A 21713-nucleotide genomic window follows, 5' to 3' on the forward strand; every position below is an offset into this window, starting at 1 on the left:
GCCCAAGTCTATGCAACAATTAACTTTAGTTTCATTCTTACCAAAGAAGAAACTAGTGGACTGGGAATTTAAAAATCTGACTGATACAGAGAAAGAATGAGTAACTCTCCTAGAATTTGAAACCTTGGCTTGTCTGACTCAACACCGATTTCAAACATTTCTCTCATTTAATCTGATTTCTATGATACTATTGTGTTGCACTGACCAAGTCAATATACTAAGCACATACATTCATCAAGTTCTTATGGAAATAAACCACTTAGATTGATTGGATTTGGTTATTCAAATTTAATGTTTTATAATGGTGGTACACACTAAATGTATTTTTAGCTTGGGGATTTCCTTACTCAATTAACAATACCCTGAATTTTACTGTTATATAAAACATTGACTTAAAAAATTATTAGGGTCTTCAAATGATTAGAATTTTACTATATTTATATAACAAATATGACATATTTAATTAAAGTTTCTTACTTTTACATTGAACAATTTTATGCAAGTACACTCCTGCACAGTTTAAATCATTATGCAGACCATAGATTATAGAGACCATCATTATTCTTTTATTTTGTTTTTATTGTAAGACCTTTAGTCATGACATAATAATTTGAAATAAATGTGAATAAGATATATTATTTTAATGATTTTCTTATAATTTTTGTTAAATGGTATAGTTGTTATTTCAACATCTTTTAAAGTATATATTAAAGTATATATTTTTCTTTATGAAACATCTGAAATTAAGTTTTAAAAAACATTTTTTAAAACATTTTCTAGAAGGGAGACAGGGCAGCATGACATCCAATAGGAGGGCGGATGTAGAATTACGGAAAATCCCTTGAAAGTCAACAGTCAATAAGAACAAAGGCACAACAATGTGCTTGATTTGAAATTTGGCGGGGGGGAATCAGTGAGAAAACTTTCAGAAACAATCCAAACCGTGTAAAACCAAAATGAAATATCCCACGACTTAGCCTTTTAAAAGGACAAGATGCAACCAGAGAGAGCAAGTTTCATCTGCAAATGATCCCCTGGTGCTTACAATGCTCTGTTTGGTGACAAGGTCACTTGGCCATTCTGCTAGGTAGTTTACACCACGGAGCATGTGAGGCAATGGTAACTCAGGCCAAGTAATGATAAGAAGGTAAATACACAGAGGACCAAGGACGCCCTCACAACATCTGTACTTCATGCTCTCTGAAACCCAACCTACTAGGCATAGCCTAGTAAGACATCGTCTTCATCCACTTCCTTACGTCCCTTGTCCTAACGGCTTTAACTTGAAGTTGCCTTTACATTCCCCAGTTCAGTACAATACTTCATATATATGTAGTATGCAAAAGGAAGTTTAATTTCACATTGGGAAATGAGGGCAGTACAGAGCAGGACAATACAGTCAACACATACCAACTTGTTGCCGTGAGCTTTTTATTCCTCTCTGTTCTTTTCTATGCCCTAACCTTTAGCTGGCTCTTCCACCGCTTTGTTGAGTCCTTCTGCTTCTAACCTCCTGTCAACAGATTCCCAAATGAAGATACAAACTCCAAGGCACCACACTCAGGGTTATTTATTTATAGTGCTTTCATAGTATAAAACAAAGAACAGTATATAACCAATATGTAATAGTGTGTGTGTGTGTGTGTGTGTGTGTGTGTGTGTGTGTGTGTGTGTGTAATTCTTGAATTGAAGACACAAGATATAGTCCCAAGGGGGAGGCTCCCTGTTGCTCTGGTATTTAACAGCTGTTAGTTCTAGATCACATCTAATCAAATCATGGAACTTGAAAATCATCATAAGGAGCAGTATCAGAGAGCCCTCCTCTACCTGTCCCCCTCTGTGTGCGTTCTGTGTACTTAAATATCTAACAAGAGGAGGAGAAGCCATTAGTTCTTCACTGCTGTGCTCTTGTCATCTGATCACCATTGTTGCTCTGAGTGCCTTGCTTAGAGCAGAGTTAGTGGCAAGATGGATGTAGAACCCCCTCTTCCTTGTTTGCCCTTTTATCCCTGTGTTTCAAAGTCTCATGTCTTTCTGGTAGACATAAGATCATAATATTGGAAAAGCTATAAAAAAACACTTAAATATCAAATGCAGCTATTTTGTGTCTCTATAATTCAAATCTCACTCCACCTTCTAATATAAACAATTAACTCATTTTATAATGGTGCATTCTGCCTTATACATGCCAAGTACAGAACTGTGAAGTTCCTAATCATGAGAGGGCTGATCTCATTTGTTTGCTTTTATCTCTCTGCATTGAAATTGTCAGAGTTTATGCTGCATGCAAGTAAGCCTCCTATTCATCTTGGTTATGATGAGGTTGTAGGGCTCTGCCTTGTACTCTTAGGCCTATTTTAGAAATGAATAGTACAGAGGCTGTTAACTCCAGTGAAAATCACCACAACACCCCTGGGAGTATTCTGGGAAGAGATGCTACATAAACACAAAGAATTCTGCAAAAAATGGTTGCGTTCATCTTCCTAATGTCTCACAAGGTGGGTGTGCTGTGAACATTGCTAATATAAAGCTGTGGCGGCCACAAATAGAACACAGTTGATTTTCTCTCACTGCATGAAGAAAGAACATTTTCCTCCTCATAATTCTTAAGAGGAATTATCCATCAGATTGCTCTCTGAATGCCAGCCAGCCTGGACATATTTGTCTGATTGCCCACACGTGTGACCTAAAGCCTAGTTTGGAAGAAGAGCAGTATCTCAAGCTTGACGAAGAAACAAGTGAGATGGGCAAGTGCTTCCACTGCAAACCCAGTTGCAAAAACTAAACGTGTATATCTGAAATAAGTATGTGGACATCTGTGAATTAGAGAAAACATTTAACGGAACAACGAAACCAGCATCCTGCCACCTCTGGGCAGCTGTAGCTTTACATCCAGAGCACTGGTGCACGTCATCATTGCTGTAATTGTTTTTGTAAAGATGATACCATAACAACATGCAGTGTACATTAACAATAAGACTGAGAAATGACACTCGGGGTAATTTAATCTATTACCAATGACTGACTAGAGAGTTCTCGTATGAAAGGGCAACCCTCCTGGCACACCATGTGAAATATCAGAGTGTCCCTAGAGGGCAATTCCTGGTAGCATTAGAGAAAGTACATAAAGAGGGGTGAGGCACAGCTTCTCATAAAGCTTTACTGAGAAACTCTCTGCACAGAGGAGTTCAACTAAAGGGATATTTGCATCTGAAAGCTACCTTATTCCTGTGGCTATTTAGGAATGTAGGAACAAATAAAGCCCATGCCAAGGGAGTCAGGGTACTGCCTGCCTAATTACTAAGGGTGCCTGTATTCAAGAATGGTGCTGTATGACTTATGGTTTTTAGTTGCTATGTTCATTTATTTTAGATTCTTTACCTGCTGGAATATTTTTGGTTTGAACATGGATAAACACTGTCAGCTTTATGTATACCTGGGAAATGTTTGTATAACTAAACCCACCCGAGCAGCCAAAAACATTTGCTGAAAAACTGTCTGTGAGGAATACAGTTTTGTAAGTTGTAGGACTTGAGAAAACTTATGTTCTTCACAGAATATTTTTAATTATTTGAGGTTTTATTTATTTTTTTAAAAAAGAAAACAAGCTATCTTTTTTCATTATACGCACCAAGCCCAGTTCCAACTCCCTCTTTTTCTTCCATTCCCTCCTCCTTCCCCTCCCCCACTTTACCTCCCCATCCACTTCTCAGAGAGGGTAAGGCACATTGGTTTGAGGAAGGTTCAAGGTCCTCCCTACTATATCTAGGTTGAGCAAGGTATACATCAAAAGAGAACGGGTTCCCAGAAAGCCAGTGCAAGCAGTAGGGAAAAATCAGTGTTAGTGCCAATGGCCCCTCAGTCTGCCCCAAACATACAACTCTCACCCACATTCAGAGGATCTAGTTTGGTCCGATGATTGTTCCTTCCCTCTCCAACTGGAGTTGGTGAGCTCCCATTAGCTCAGGTAAACTGTTTCATTGAATGTCCCCATCATGGTCATGACCTGTTTACTCATATTCTCACTCCTCTCACTCTTAAACTGGTCTTTGGGAGCTCAGTCCTGTGCTCCGTTGTGAATCTCTGTCTTTGTTTCCATCAGTTGCTGGATGAAGGTTCTATGGTGACATTTAAGATATTCATCAACCTGACTACAGAGCAATGTGCTTTATTTCTAGAGAAATATTTTAGTATCTAATTGACAAACATGTCTGGGGACCAGCCTGGTAGGTAGAAGTATAAAGAGAGACATTGATCATAAGAAGAGCGAGCCTCCATTTTTATTTCATTATAAAATTAAGGTTGGGAGATAACATAGGAATAGATACTACCTTAAAGTAGTTGATTTTATTACAAGGCAAACAAATATGACTTCTTTATATCTTAAAGATGACAACTGACCAATATTAAGTATTTTCCGGCTTCCAGATAGACTTCCCTGTGCTCACATGTCAAGATGCATGTACACTTGCTCCAGCCTAATGCCTGTTGCCATGGATTATGCTGTGCATGTCTCCTATCAAAGACCTATTAAATAAAACTCTTGGGAATTAGCTTGGAGAAAGGCAGTCTACAGGATCAACAGAAATTTTCTAGTATCAAAACATCAAAAATACAAAAAATTAAAAGTTTAATTAATGTACTTTCACTTAAGAAATTATCTTGTTATGACTAGGGTGAATATAGTAAATATTATATTTGGCTTGAACATTACAGTGCCCTTCAGCATACCCAACATTACCTGAAGTTTGAAAATAAAGAGATTATTTTTGTTATTTTTCTTTTTTTTTGAGACAGGGTTCATATAATCCTGACTGGCCTGAAACTGACTTTGTAAACCAGGTTAGCCTTGAACTCACAGAGATTTTTTGCCTTTGCTTCCTGACTGATACGATTAAAGATGTGCACCACCAAACCTTTAAAAGACTGTTTGATCTACAATTCTTAAATTGACATACTATTTGTAGTCAATATCTGTTAACATTAATAGAAAATTCATATTATGAATTTAATTTGCTAAATGCTTTTCTGTAACCAACGTTATTTGTATTTTAAAGAGCAAATTTTAAAAATGTCATTAGAAATGAAGCAAAATGTATGTTACACATACTCGATGCATAAGGGATAATTTACAATGACACAAACAAAGGGAAAATGTGCACTGCATATTCCAAGGACACCTCTCCTAACAAACTGTTTCCTGATAAAATCAAAAGTATAAATATATAATCAACAATTTCCAAGTGGAATCCTCTCTATGCAGACCTTCCGCATAATCAATGAGTTTTGAGTCTAGATCATTTCATGTACTGAGCCTATGCTTCCATCAGTAAATTATTATTTGAAGTTATTGAAGGAGAATGAAGCCTAGTATTTGCATGATTTCACTCATCCTACAGAACCGAGTCAACAATTTATAATCAAAATGGGTGAGGGAGTCTTCACATTGGAGTTTAATACATCAGTACAAAAAAAATGCTATTGTTTTTCTTTTCTTCCTAAGTTCTGCTGACCCAGTGATACATTTCCAGGAGAATCAAGTCACAAACATGAGAAGGTGTTGGGAGAACTTTACATTTTTTGGTGTATGTGAGATTGGAATGTTTCCTGATACCTACGGTGAGCCAGGGTGAAGAGGAGCATGAGAATGTGAAGGACATTACAAAAAGGCTACAAAATCCAGGGACACCAAGATGCCTTGGCAGGTAGAGATGCTTATACACAGGCTGGATGATCTGCACTGAATCCTACTAAGCTGTGAGACAATGGTCTGTATTCTGTCAGTTATAATTTAGATAAATGCTGATTGGCCAGTAGCCAGGCAGGAAGTAGAGGCAGGTCAATGAGAACAGGAGAATTCTGGGAAGAGGAAAGCCCATTTCTCCGTAGTCATTTCTCAGCCACAGAAGAAGGAAGATGTGACTGCCTCACCGAAAAAGGTACTGAGCCATGTGGCTAAACTAGATAAAAATAATGGGTTAATGTAAGTTTTAAGAGCTAATGGACCAATCAGTTTCAAGTTAATGTAGACCTCTGTGTGATTTCTTTGGGACTTAACGACGGCAGGAACCAGGCAGAATAAGGACTGGGCAGGACAGAAACTTCAGACAACACTCCTAGGTGTCTGGATGGATAAGTCTGCCAAGAGCTGTGCTTTCACACACACACACACACACACACACACACACACACACACACGCACACACACACACACTTTCTTTAAATTCAGTTAAACATTTTTTAAACATTTTTAATCAATTGCCACCAAATAGAGTCAAAGTCATCCTTTTCTTCCTTGTTCGTTTACCCTTCCTTTGCTCCCTATCCAGATAAAATGCCGCCTCATTAATAGTTCACTGGGAATGTTTTCAAAAGTGAAGTTGTACAGCCAGAACTGTTGATGTAGATTGGCTTCCAGAAGTGTCTAGGGTCAAAGAGAATTCCCTTCAACTGTGTCCAGGAATTACATCTCAGAGCTACTGTCTCTGAATGAGTTTCACCTTCATAATTCTGATTTAAGAGTTGTCACGATCAACTGCTCCAGGGCAGGCCTCATGCTCAGCTTAGTCAAGCCGGGACTTAAGACTTTGGTGAATGCCTCTAGTGGTAACCATATAAGAGCTGTATAGCAAAGATCTTTTTATATCTTGTTTGATTCAAGCATGACTCCAAAGTAGATTGTTGTGACATTATAAAGGGTTTTTTTGGAAGGAACTATAACCTGGGAAGACCAAGGCAGTGGATTTGGAGTCTAAAATTAGTATGTCACGTAGTAGAGAGCCCTGATTTCATTTCAACATAAAATGGACTCTAAAGTTATTATTATTAATGAGTGTGTTTGTATGCGCTTTTATTTGGTTATAGTTTCTTTTTTTTTGCTTTGGGTATGGTTTTTATTTTGTTTTCTTGGTTTGTGGTGGGGGTTACTGTTGTAGGGTTTTTGTTTGATTTTTAGGAAAGACCTTAAAGTTGAATGGGGATGGGGGAGCATCAGGAAGGACTATGTAAAGGGGAAAATATGATCAAAATATATTAAAATTTAAAAATTATTTTAAGTAGTGAAAATAAATAATTTAGAGACTGTCCTAAAATTATAAAAAGAAATAAAGGCACATATGGAAACTGGTATAAGGAACTGGAAATTTGGTGACATTTCTAGTTGATGTTGGGTGGTGACTCAGTGACTTGTAATGATGGGTAACTATGCCAACCTCAGTGTCAATCTCATATCTGTAGGATGAAATTGTATGCCAGATGGTCTGAGGCTACTAACACTCTTGTGTGTTGTATGTGTGATCTCATTGTGGAGCCATCATTTTTAGTAAAATAATATCCAATATTCAGAGGTTGATGGGACTCTCCATAAAGATACAGTCCTAACTGGTGCTGGAGTTACATTGGATCCTTCATCTCCCTTCTTCCTCTGGTGTCCTCTGTTCTCCCTCCCTCCTGTTTTCTATTAAAAAGGCGAACACATGCTTAGTTTAAGGGCCATATGAAAATCAGTCTGCGAGCCTATTGATCCTACTAGGCCAACGTATGGGGTCCATAAAGTGCTCTGCTTAGAAAACATGGAGTCCAGAGCTGGGACTGATGGGGGTTTAGAATGAAGAACAATGAAGTCAAGAGTCACAGATGTCAGAATGTTCACCAGGTCGCCATCCATTTTCTCAGCCTACTTAGCTATGACTCTGATGTGTCTGAATCAAATAGACTCAGTGCTTCTAAGCTCACACACTGCATTTCAGCAGGCATACCCCAACATTCTAAGCCAAGGGCAGGGCCAGGCTGAAGGTGGAAAAAGCTATACATTCGTTTCCTCATTACTGTGAACAACCTTATCTTTTAATATGGTGAATGTGTGCATTTTCTTCATCTCATGGGAGCAGGATGGAAAAGCAGCTTGAGCTTTCCATTGAGGACAGCTCAAGGACACTGACTGGCCCTTAATCTCAGACCCATCACTTGATACAGCATATCTTCCTCCAGTGTAAGGTCTAATAGAAAATGGACCAGCAAGTTTGCTCAGCAGATAAAGGCACTTGCTGCCAAGCTTCATATCCCGAGGTTCATGGCTGGATCCTACAAGGGAGGAGAGAACTCACTTCAGCAACATTTTCTCTGACCTGAAGTTAGAGCCTCAGTCAGATGAAATTAATTTAATACATTTCTCCATGGCATCTATCTTAGTTACTTTTCTGGTCGCTGTCACCAAATACCAGACAAGAAGCAACTTAAGGAAGAAAAGATTTATTTTGACTTTTCGTTTGAGAAGATCTGGTACCCTATGGTGGGGAAGGTGTGGCAGCAGGTGACTTTATGATTTGGGGGCATACAACAGCTCATCATGTCACATATACACTCAGGAAACAGACAGAGGGGAATGTTGGTTTTCTGCTGGTCTTCTCATTTTCCTCTTTCCTTTATCTGAGACGGTAGTATTAGGATGAAGAGAGTCAACCCCCTCAGTAACTCTTCTCTGGAAACGTTTTCACAGAAGTACCCAAAGGTACGTACTCGAAGGAATCTTAAATCTATCTGAGTTGATACTAATAATTAATCATGCATCGTCATAGTATTGAGTTCACAGTTTGATAATAGAGGCAGCTTTTACATTCAACTAGCCCCTATGATTCTATACCAGACTAACTTATAACGATTCTTGGTGGTGAAGTTCAACCATTCCAACTTGGAACTGCTTGCATTTGAGTGAAAATGGCTGTTTAAAGTAAAAGGAGAGGGTGGACTCATAGATCGTTCGATAACCTTCGCTGTACATATGAGTGGCAAGACACTAAAACAGGTTGAGAATCTGTGATTTTTTTTTCCCCAGAATGTCTTTATGTTTGAGAAACCCCAGGTTGTTAATTGCACTATACTAATCTGTGCTAAACAACTCTCTTCCTTGGAACTCATATTTAAGAGAACAAAATCCCAGCAGTCTTGGTAGCGGCAAGCAGCAACCCACAGTAAGCGTTAGCAGAGTCAGGTGCCAAAGTGACTCAGAAGTGATGGTACACAAAATAAAAAGCAATTGTCAACAACCGTTACAAAAGAAAGAGCTAAACAGCTTCAAAGTGGAATTCACAAAAGAATAAAAGGAAGAAAATGTCTGACTACTCAAAGAAAAAATGCATTCCATCATCTTAATTGCCTAAAATTGGGAGTTTAAGGGTTCATTATTTAAAAGTTAAGCCTTTTATGCATAAAATTACAGTGAAGGTCTGAACAAAGTGTTAAGCAATGAGGGGCACTTTCTGTTAGCCTCAAATTACCTATGAATACAACATACATTGAGCATATGAGTTTAGGACCAAAATGTTTTAATTACTACACAATGCGTTCTTTGTCCTGCTACCAATACATAGATTTGTTCAACATCTGCTGCCCAGAAAGAGGTCCTCAAATTATATAATTACATTTTTTCTTTCTCTATAGACAGGATGCTACCCTGAGAAGCGGTCTGGAAGCAGAAAGACACAATTATGTTACTGGCCGTCTCCCCGCCCAGTGGCCAAGCATAAGTACCTGACCAACTCCTCCAGTGGAGACATTGCCAGCTCAGTACTGCTGCCTTTTTCCATATCCACATTCAGAAGAGTAAGATGGAGATAGATTAGTATATCAAAGGGTATTGGTCAAAGTTCCTGAGGGCAGAATTCACAGGACGGGACTTTTAGGAATATATGGGATCCTACTGAGAAATGTCTGATTTCCATATGCCTACCTGCTTCATTTTCAGAGTTCATACCCGTTACCTACCTTATTAATTTCAACATCACAGAGAAAACCAGAGCTATAGAGAAATGTAGGGCAGTCTTTATATATTCTCATAAAAATGGTTCACCGGAAATACGATAAAGAATGGTTTAAAATACATAAGGTTTCTTTCTGTCAAGGAAAACCTTCAGTTGCCTCTTGGAATTTGAACATCTGTGTTTGGACTCTTGCTTTTCTACATCTTTGATGGACAAATTGTCTTCCTCTTGATCTTTGTGTTGTCAAAACCATTCCCAACTTACCAGGAAATGGTCTTAGATCGTCTTTTCAGGGATATGTCAAGGCTGCCCCTTCTCTTTACCTTCATAACTGATATCTTAGCTCTGCTCCCCCATGTTTGCCATGGCTAGCCTAGCTGTTACCCGTTGGTATACACATCTCCTCTAGAGTCTGTTTTTACAGAGATGCCATGTTCATCTTCATCATCTGAATTCATCTCAGACAACTTTTTCTGCAGAGTCCATGTCTTGCAAGTTTTTACAGGTGTGGGTGGAAAGATAATTTCTCAGTATATTTTTCTGTTTTTAAACAGTTGCTATTTAAAAAAATTACACATAATTCAAACTTTCATGTTCATAAATATTATTTTGTTGGGTGTATTTAGTTATTTTGCATGCCACTGTGGCTTTAGTCTGTAGTGTCTTATAAATACCCACTTATCAGAAGCGTAATCTTCACCTTTGTGCTCTCCAGAGGCATTAGAACCTTCGAGAAGTGGACAGAATGGGAGGTCTTTTGGTCACTGGGAACAAGATTGTCAAAGTGTTAATATGATCCCAGGCTTCACCTTTTTGTCTTTTGTTTTCTGGTCATGAGATCAATGGATTTTCCCCCCTATACTTTCCGATATATCATAACCATGCTAAATTCATTTTTCTATAAACTTCTGCCATTTGTATACTGATTTCTTTTGTCCTTGGGTGCTATTTCTCAGAATACCCCATAATTTTCTCAGATCATTCTAGAACCAAATTGTACGTTACCCAGGGAAACCTTCCTTGATCCTTGCATAGAAAATCAAACTGCTACAAAAATGAGAATTGCAACCACAAAACTCTTTCTAAGACACAATGCTTGGTTTACCTAATTCTAAAGTTTTTTCCTTTAGATGTTGAAATAATTGTTAAGAATTAATGTTTTATGTTTTATTCTCTGATTTATTTTACTGGTTTGGGTATTTTACATTGGTCACAAAGGCCAGAAGAAGGTGTCTGACATCTGGGATTGTAGCTACAAGCACTTGTGAGCTGCCCTGTAGGTACTGGGAATCAAACCCAGGTTCTCTACTAGAGCAGACAGTGCTCTGAAACACTGAGAAATCTCTCCAACCGCCCAAGAACCATTGTTTTAGTTCAAATATTTAATATTTAATGACTCTAACTTATCATTGAGGACAAAATAAGAATAAAGATGGTCGTTTACTCCCTTATGCAGTATTTCCAAGAACTCAGTATGTGACTCTAAACAAAGAATTTACTGATACGTAGTCTCACTTTTTCTTTCATTGACTTAATGATTAGTCTTCTGAGCCTGTTTTACAAAAATGATTGACCAAAGTACAACAATGATATTAAAAAACAATGATTTTAAAAAAGCAGAATAAAACTGAAGAGTAGCCAAATATTCCAGCAACATGCTATGGAATACACCTCTTCTCGCCAAGATTTTATTTTTTCCCTTTATAAGTTGCACAATAAACCATTGTTTTGTTTCTCTAAAACTTGTTATATGTCTGTCTGGCAACAATACCAATATATGAGTTGTTATAAAATATTTCACAAACTAGGTGACTTAAAACAGGAGAAATCCAATGTATCACAACTTTGGAGGTTAGAAGTTCAAAATAAAATTGCAATTCTCTCTCTGAAGCCTGTAGGGATTTCTTTCTTGTTTCTGGTAATTAACTAGCAGTTCAGGCTTTTCTTACTGCGCATAGACATGACTCTGGCCTCAGCCTCACTGTCCTAGGGCACTCAAATCCAAATCCCTCTGTGTCTGTCTTTATGTGGTTATCTTAAAAGCATCATTTTAGATGAAGGGGCAACCTTACTTCAATATAATCTTAACTAATTACATCTGCAATAGCTCTTTTCCAAATAGTTCACATTGTGAGATCATGGAGATTATCAATATTTTTTTTATGGGTGTTGAGTCTACACTTGAATTCACTATAGTGTCCAAAGATGTAGGGAGCAGGATTTTTTTCACTACAATTTTCTTATGAACAGAGAGTGTACTTTTTACTTATGCCAATGAAGATTCTCAAATGTGTGCTTGTTCATTAACGGTTGTAAATAATATTTATTTGATGAGTAAAAACGTCCTGTGAGATTTCTATTGTTCAATAAGTCACTCTTTGAACTCCACAATGAAGAGTAGAAATGGACAACTGATGATGTAAGTACCTGTCGTTTATAGGGCATCATACACTTATCACCTTCTAGTCAGTTACTGATGGAGTCATTGGAATCAATAGATGACTAAGCTAGAATTTCATCAGTTTGTTCCACAGCAGAACGAAGCCCATTGTGCAAGTTAATTAACTCACTACTATTACCAAATTCCTGAAAAGGGATGAATGACTGTTTGGACTAACAGGTTTTGGGGCCACAATTTCAAATACCAAGTAATAGAGTAAGCATGATGATGGTGACTAGGCCGCTGGTCACATCCCATCTCTGGTTAAAAGGTAGAGAGTTATGAACAATGCTACTCAGTTACCTTTATCCTTTCTTACTTTTTATTTAATCTGGGACTCCAGGCTATGAAGTGATGCTGCCTACAGTCAGGCAGGTGGGTCTTTCTTCCTTAAGCCTCCCTGGCAATGTGCTTACAGACATACCAAAGGAACATCTCCAACATGCTTTGGAATCTAGTCAAACAGACACTCAGGATTAATTAGCATACTCAGGAAAGGTGGCTTATCCAAAGCATTTTGGATAAGCATTTTATAGAATTCAGTGCTCCCAATTCTTTTTTATTAGTTCATATTAATTATTCAAAATAATGGGTGTCATCATGACTTCTAGATCTTAAAATGCAATGGGAATATATCATCCATTTAATAGTGAAATGTAGTAACCAGAAGTTAAGCTTGAGATTAGTGAGCTTGGGGAAAAATGACTTGAATAAAATTCATTTATTTATATGACATACATATCAGTTGTATATCAATATCTCTACAAAAGTCAATGGAGTCACAAACTGTGCAAACCTTCTGTAATTATGAAGACTGATAAAATTCAAAACAGTCTATAGAAGAGACTGGTATATATCTAAAGGTAGGCGAAATCTCCCAAAGTTCTTTAAAAAGGAGTACACAAGCTATAGATTACAAGTTTATAGATTAAGGCTATTCTCCAATACCTAAGACCATGGTAGTGAAAAAACAAATACTGGTTGATAAATATTGACAAAAATCTTTGTATGAGGTTGCCAAATGTGAAGACAAAGCCTCAAAGATCAAGATAACTATGGAGAAATGTAACACAAAGCCACATTCTTTGAATGGTGGAGGAATTATTCATGTGGAGTAGAGAATTGAGTCCATCTACAAAGCAGGAAGAGATCAGAGGTAAATGTATTCCTGAGAAGATTCAGGAGACAAAATATGTACATTTTATTCTCTTTAAGCTGAAAACACTTTCAAATTGTGTGATGCATAGGCAGTAGGAAACTGGTCATGTGGGTTGAAAGTGTCAAAAACAAGATCCAGGGGCTATAACCAAAGCATCTGGATTTAGAAAATCAGTACAAGAAACAAAGACCAGGCAAGGCTGAAGAAAGATGAACCCCCAAACATGTTTAACACATGCCCAGGGAAGACCTGCAGGAGCCGACTAATGATAAAAGCCATATTGAGAAGCTGGTCACTGAGAAGAAACATCAGTGGTTGACTGTACAGCACACGGAAGATAGACAGGCCAGTCACGTCCAAGAAAACCAAAGCGTGGGATGAATATATGAAGACTCTTGAACCTCTATCCGATTCATTATCACAGAAATATATAATTGGTAACAACCAGTTTATAATAAAAACTTAAAAGACACACATAGAAACATGAAAAAGAAGCAAAGACAGGACATAGGTTATGACTTCCAGTAGTCTCAGAAGCTAGAGTTATCTGACAAAACTTTTTCATGGAATGTTCAAAGAATTAAAGAAAGTTTGATGTCCTAATTGAAAACGTCAGGGAATTTAAATAAATAAATGGGGGAAACAAACTAACTGAAACTTTCAATAAACCAAAACTTTACCAGGGATAATGAGCAGATTGGAAATGATAAAGACTCAACAACCTTAAAAATAGATCGACACAGATTACCCCATTTGGAAGACAGTGCAAGCATGATGAAAGCAAATGCACGGGGCCCTAAGAGTTATTGGGAGAATATGTTAAGTTTTAAGATAAGCAAAAAAGCAAATTAGTAAGAAAATAGATGATCATAAAGAGACGACTACCATAAGTAACAATCAGAAAAGACTGCACAGGATGATTCTGAAGTACATATTCCATTTATGGACAGTAAGATTTTTCTCCAAAATAAGCAATGTATTGGGAAAAGTATCAAAGATTTTATGGAGTATACTATCTGAGCAGAATAGAACTAGATTAGAAACTTGTAACAGAAAGACATGTAGAAAATCACCAAGTACCTGTAGTATTGATATATAGTTTTCTAAATTCAATGGAAGATAAGAAATAGTCAAAATTATTTAGAAATTAGTTTTTAATGAAATAAATGTAAATTTGTGATATTCAGGTAAAGTAGAGTTTAAGAGGGAAATTCATAGCCTTAACCATACATACTATGAAAGAAAGCAAGCACTAAAGACAAATTACATAAACCACAATCATGAAGTGAAAAAAAAAAAAGGATTTCCAAAGACGTCTTTCCTCTAATCCCTTATACTCTTCAGATGTGTGACCTCAGATGGCAAAGAAACAACAACAAAGAAACAAACGAAAAACCAAACCAAAAAAAAAAAAAAAAAAAACAAAAAACAAAAAAAGAAAGCTCTCACTGATGTGAATTGCAGACAGGATCCTTTGATAGGGAGATTATTAAGAGAGATGGGAGATCAGATCAAGTGACTCAGTACTGCCAGTTTTGAAGATTTGGGCAGGGGTTGGAATCTACAGGCAAAGAAACACTGTGTGACTTCTAGAAGCCAAGAAACAGGCAGATATGAGCTTTACTGCTACAAGGAAATGAGTTCTTCCCTGGAGTTCTTTGAAAGGAATGAAGAGCTGAGAATAAGTTGACTTTAGCCTGGTGAGACTTGTATCATACTTTGTACCTCAGGGAATTATGTAATAAGGCTGAGTTTGGATTGTTCAGCACCCAGATACACACCTGGGCACTGTGGTGTGTGCCTGCGATCTTGTACTTGGGGAAACAAAGATAAAAGAATCACTGGAGCTCGGTTATCAGCCAACCTAGCTGAATTGATGAGTTCTAGGTTCAGTGAATAACCCTGTCTCAAAATAAAGGTAGGTAGTAACTAATGAAGATGCTTGTGCTAAACTCTGGCCTCAGCACACAAAGTGCACACATATCTCCAGACTCATACAAACAGGCACAACACACACACACACACACACACACACACACACACACACACACACACACACATTCTTACAAATACACAATGTTTACAATGATTGGGAATGGTTGAACTCTGACTTTCACACCCTTGTCATACAAATGTACATTCACCTACACATGTTTATATAAATACACCAAAACTACCAACACACACACATACAACATTTATAAAATAATAATATTGTATTATTTAAGGCACTGAGTTCATAGAAATTTTTTATGAGGCAAACAGAAATTGGATTGGTTTTATAAAGGAGAATGAACTAGAAAAGCTAATGTTAATGAGAGAATCGATGTAACTCGACAACTTGTAACATGCAAAGAAAAGACTAAGTCATTTTACAGCAAACATCGTGATAACTCAAGTAACATGCACAAATTCTCTAAATAGCATAAATCACCGGAGGAAACTGGAGATGAAACTGGACTTGTAATCATGTCTTCCCACAAAGAAAACTTATAGGACTGGAGAGCCTACCTGTAAATTCCACCAAATATTTAGAGAGAGAACAGAATTCTAACTAAATACAAGATGGTTTGTGAAATAGGAAAGAAAGGAATCCTTCCCATCTCTGCATTGGGACTGTTTTTAGACTGTTACTACACCAGACACATCAAAGGACAGATAAGACCTAGTTTTTCTCCTGAATGGAGACACAAAAGTCCCTCACAGGGCTTTAGCAAATATTGTCAGCATACAAAGGACAGCATCCTTCACTGGAAAAATTCTTTCAGCAGATGAGGAACTTCAGCAGGCTGCCTTTTCATGATGGAGGTTATGATTAAGCCCCTTCTACTCTGTGGGAAGAGATTCAGGACATCTAGACATCTAGACCCTATCTCAAAACAAATAAAAAACAAACAAATCATAACTCGGAAGAAAACTCTTTTTGTTGTATTTAAGTGAAGAAACAGAGAAAGCAATAGGTATGTAAATATTATGTTGGCCACCCATCTGCAGTCCCAACATTCAAGATGTGAAGAAGAATTAGAAGTTTGAGGTCATCCTCAGCTACATGGGGAGATTAGGATCCTGGTTTACGAGAGATCCTCTCTTAAAAATGATGTTGGCAGTGTGGAACAATGGTAAATTTTGTATTAATCAAAATAAAACTGCCATTGAGATAAATCATTAAAGTAAATGGGAAAAATGATATCCTGGGAGACAAGCATTTCCCATACAGATATATGAGAAGAAGTCTTTATGCAGGATCTAGAAATAATGTTTACAACAAAATGTTAAGAGAATCTACCTTGTATGATTTTAAAAATGGATTTTTTTTTAGACTTGTACAGACACTTCCAAATCAGTCAATGGGATCATGCAAAGAAACACAACATCAGTAGTTTCCAGGACAATGTTAACCAAAACCACTGCCAGATATTGTTACACACTTTCTTGAATGTCTGAAATCCAAAAGACTGGCAACACCACCTGATGATAGACACTCCACATTTGAAACTCTCCCACACTGCTAGGAAAAACAGAAAGTCTTACAACCATCACAAGAAAACAGCTTATTGTCTTATTTATATAGCTAAATACGCTCTCACTGCTTGTTTAGTTGATGCTCAGTCCACCCCTTTCAGTAAATCTCGCAAACATCCCATTATATCTACAAGGCACAATTCCTATGCTTTCATACTGTCTTTAGAGTTTCCCTCTGGCATCCCTGATGATTTCATCTTATGTTGGTGTGAGAAGTCACAATGTGTACCCTCTTCATCAAATGTTTTCTGCTTCAACACCTGTGCAATTAGAAGGTGTAAGCTATTCCCACATGCCACAAGAGCTAATGATAAACGCAGAACTATTGTGGAAGAATTTCAGCTTGGAATTTGTCATGCCACAGCCCTTCAGCAGGAGAATAAAAGACATTCTGACATTTTCTATGTTTAGGGATCAGAACTTGGGGCTATTGCTGGTTCTTTATTTGTTGGGGAAATGGATAGGGCAAAGGTGACTCCAGCATTTTATTAATGCGGAAAAGCATCCCTTCAATTGCAGAAACCTACAGAACCATGAATTGACAGAGTCCCACAGTGAAAGCCCTGGCTTTCCAGGATGTTCTTTAAGGTATGATGACAGCCTACATGCAGAACAACATTGCTAGCTACAAATCTTGTTAGCATGAGAAGTTGGGGAGGTTGAGCTTATCCCATCTTACTCTTATTTTGTTCCTGGAATAGAATTTTGGAGAGACCTATGGACATTTATTTTCGCTTGTGGCACTGCTCATTCAATCAGAAATTTACAAATAGAAGACCCTGACTTTGTACATATGAAAATTTAGAGAATTATAATGACATGAACTTTTTTTTTCACTTAAGCACAAACACTGTTGTTTGACTTTTAGGCATCTCTGGGTGGCTCTTTCAAGCCACAGATTCTATGGAAAGTCACTACGGAGTTAGTTACTTGTTAGTGAGCAACAGTTTATTCCAATTATTACTGAATCACGGCAAAGACAGTTACTGGTGAAGAACAGATTTTTCTAAAAATGAACTATTCCATCTACAGCATTTTGTCTTGTTGTAAAAAGACAGAAATTGTTTTAGCAGTTGACATTTCCTAATGCTCTGAGGTCGTTTTAGACATTTCAAGTGGTCTGGGGGCATCGGTGAAGACCTAAGGGTGACAAGGCTTAGAGCTGTTAAATGGAGGAATGACACAATTAGACAGAATGGCTACAGAGACCAGGGTATGTGCTACTCCGCTCTCTCTAAGATGCAAAGGTACACAACCTTCAAATATCCGTAGGAGACGTTGTCTCTAGCAAAGGTTTTGGTAGACAGTTCCTGGCTGCTGCTTCTGAATGCCTCCCATCCTATTTCTGCTTATCCATTTTTTTTTGAAACTAAGTAAAATCGATTACGGCTTATAAAGCACAGTGGAAGACAGCAAATTTTATTCCTTGATGTTTTATATGCAATTTAAGAGCAAATTTTAAAATCCTTACTTCTAAGTTTCTTGACCCAGATCTAAGCCAGACTCAGAAAGTCTAAATCTTTCTGTGTGTCCTTGTGTTTCAGACACTCAAATCTGCATAAGCAATGTACTTTCAAATAACATGCATAGTATTTGATAAGAGTGACAATGGTGGTAATAGTTCCATCGTTTTCTTCTCTTTAGCATTGAACTATAATTTAAAACATATAGGCAACAGGTACAAATTCACAAACAAAATGTGCACACAAAGGCAAGGAAGTCCTACTCCGTGGAGAGCTAACCTTGAGCCTTTATCTACTGCTAACCGTTGTGCATTGTAGGAGGCCAGCTCTAAAGGCAGAGAAAGAAGCTGGTCTCTGGAATTTACTCTGTGTAGTTTGAATTTCTCCCTCGTCACAGAATAACCAGTACCAGCGTTCTCCCTAGCCGTTTCAGTCAGAGTGTATGGAAGTACTTGTTGAGTTTAATTGGATCGAATTAAAAATTGTCCTTTCAAAGAATCAAGTTGGCATCTCAAGTTCAAGGTCGCCAAACGACATAGGCTCTCCTTCACAGCTGTCTCACGAACTCCTGACTAGTTACAGATAAAAGGAATTAAAGCCACTCCACAGAGCAGTAGCCTTGGTCTTTCAATAGCTGGATTCAGAAGTCTCTGATAATTACACTGTTCCATAAAACAAAAGAAGTTTAATCTTTGTGCTTCCTGGTTTAGAAGTAAGCATCAAAACGTTAAGACGGGTCAGGGTCCTATTAGAATAAATAATAACACCTGTCAGACAGCAACTTTGAGGAAGTCAAGACTTCTCACAGGACACTGAAACTCCAACCCCACACCACCAACCGGCTCCTTGACACAGTGGAGCAGTCTCAGCCTGGTTGCGGCTGGGCATCGAATAGTCAGTTTGCAGAGGCAAGCATCATCAGGGTGGAGAGGGATGCGGTTATTCCTTATTATAAGTATGACGCGGAGGTCATATATCAGGCAATTATACCTTTTCATTACAAGCTAACCCCTCACAGCAGGGAAGCCTCGCTTATGACAGCATTAGAGAGACAAAGCCTTCAGCTCTTAAAAAAAAAAAAAAAGGAAAATCCAAAAAAAGAAAAAAAAAGATTAAAAAATTAAATTCATTTTCTTACCAGCACGTTGCAGCACCAACTCGCTCACGGGAATGTTGCTTTTACAGGTTTCTCTTTTAATTATCCTGGAAGCAGGGAGACAGGGAGGGGGGCAGAGAAGAAGCAGGGTGGTTAAATTAGCGTGCTGGAATCTTTTCAGTTTGTCGCAGAGAGTAGAAAAATAAAAAAAGGGGGGGAAAACTCAGTAATTTAAATTTGCTCTCAGTTCAGGCTGCACCGCTGGGTCCCGCCCCTTCTTCCCGCTGGGTTCCATTACCTGCAAGGCTGGGACTGACGGCCACTGTTCAAACACAAAAAGGCAGCCAGCATGCTGGGACCATTCTGTCTGCTGTTTGGGTCTCACTTGTCCTGTCAACTAAGCATCACCACCGGGAAGGTGTTCTGCAGCTCCTTTTCGGGCGCTCACATGCCATTCCTTACCATGGAGGCTAATAACACGTAGTTGAGGGGTTGCTTACAGTTTGCTTTGTTTTTTATTCCATCTTTATAACATTATTGTAATTATATTTTTTCCTAATATTTATCTTGTGTCAAGTTTTGTATTCCTTGCTGTCTCCTTTCTCCTGCTGCAAAACACATTCTCTCCTCTCTTTTCCTTTACATTACAAGCAAGGGCACATCAAGGAACACAATAGAAGACATATCAAAATTATAAAGGCTTTTAATTTTGTTTGGACTTTTTTGTTTTCTTTTTTTTTTTTTTGAGAGTCTGCAGTGTTGAAAACAATTTGTGTGAAGGCATACCCACGACCAAGTTTTTAAAAGCACCAGAAACTTCTAGGAAGGAATAAATATGGGGGAAACCTCCATAATCAAATTCTAAATGTTTATTTTAATATTTATGAAGCAGATAAATAACCAGAGACCAAAGAGCTAACCTTGGTTCATACCAAAAATTTAACCTGAGATGTGGAAACTTTTTGAATTTTACCAACAGTAGCAAAACTCTGATACTTAAGACGCAACATATTTCTAGTTAGCAACAAAGAATAGGTAGAGGAAAAGCCATTCTTCCATGAGTAATTGTTTTCCTACATGGACTTTTTGCAGGAAACTTCCTGTTAGTATTTTTCTGATCAGGCAGTTATGAATTACTTTGATAGTGAGAGAGTGACACTATCATAGCCTAGGTGTGTTCTGGGTCTTCTGTAAGGGTGACTCTATCTCCAGCTTTCTTTTTATACTATCGTACAGGTCTTGGTCTCCTACCAAAGGGTCAAGCTGTCTACTCTAATGTAAGTGTGCCACGATGATCTCTGTGATGCTCCATAACCACATCGTGGTTAAGCAGCAAAATATGCAATCGGGCTTCAGAGAATAGTTCAGTCAGCAAAGTGGTTCTTTTGTAAGCTGAAGACCAGAGTTTGACCTCACGCACCCATGTAAAATAAGCCGTAAGCTGAAAGTGGTGGTTCATGCAGAGGAACCCTAGGGTCCACTGACCATGGCTGAATGTGGTGGTCCATGCAGAGGAACCCTAGGGTCCACTGACCATCCAGAACAGCCCACTTGAGTTGCAGGGTAGCAAGAGATTGCTTTTAAAAACAAAGTGGACTATGTCTTAGGAATGACATTCAAGTCTGTTTTCTGGCCTCCATATATATGCACACATCTTTGAGTATGCACCTACATACATGAACATGTATGTATACATGTGTGTGCAAGCACACACTCAGATACAGAGATGTAATTATTCATACCTTTGTGCCATTGGCTAAAGACAGAAGAAAATTCTTCTTAATGACAGAATAGTGTTTAATTTCGCTTAATTATTTTTTCTCATAATTACTTTTTCTTATTTCTACCTATTTTATCTTCTTATACATTTAAGTGGATTTTAGCATTTCTAGAATTTTGTAAGGCTAACAGTGGGCTCCTTTCATATACTTCACTTTTCAAAAGAGAAATTCTTAATGGTGCCAATAGAGTAACATGATTTAGTTTCCCAAACTGGTAAAATGCTAGCTGGGTGTCAGATATTAGATATTTATCCTGCCTTTATTGTTTACCATAAAAACAAACTAATTAAAACTGGAAATGACTGAAACAGAGACGAATCACTTACACACACACACACACACACACACACACACACACACACACACACCCCTTACCTGGGTAAAATTGTTCTAAAATTGTTCATAATGAATACCTTTGCCCAATGCCCACCAGCTTCATACCATAGAGAAACAGAACAGACCAACTATACCAGAAGTCACCCTTACTTCCCAGG

At 37.9% G+C, this 21713-nt stretch overlaps 1 protein-coding gene across 2 annotated transcripts in view; it reads right to left on the reverse strand.

The window, feature by feature from the left end:
- Celf2 (CUGBP Elav-like family member 2) overlaps window positions 1–19614 on the reverse strand; it is an 811194-nt gene extending 791580 nt beyond the window's left edge. For both annotated transcript variants that reach the window (XM_085699122.2, XM_085699123.2), the window contains exon 1: window positions 19481–19614. The gene's annotated coding sequence lies outside the window, so the exon portion shown is untranslated. The remainder of the gene's footprint in view (window positions 1–19480) is intronic.
- Between the last annotated feature and the right edge of the window lie 2099 nt (window positions 19615–21713).

The sequence above is a fragment of the Myodes glareolus genome, chromosome 14 (genome assembly GCF_982192425.1).
Source record: "Myodes glareolus chromosome 14, mMyoGla1.1, whole genome shotgun sequence".
Lineage (NCBI taxonomy): Eukaryota > Metazoa > Chordata > Mammalia > Rodentia > Cricetidae > Myodes > Myodes glareolus.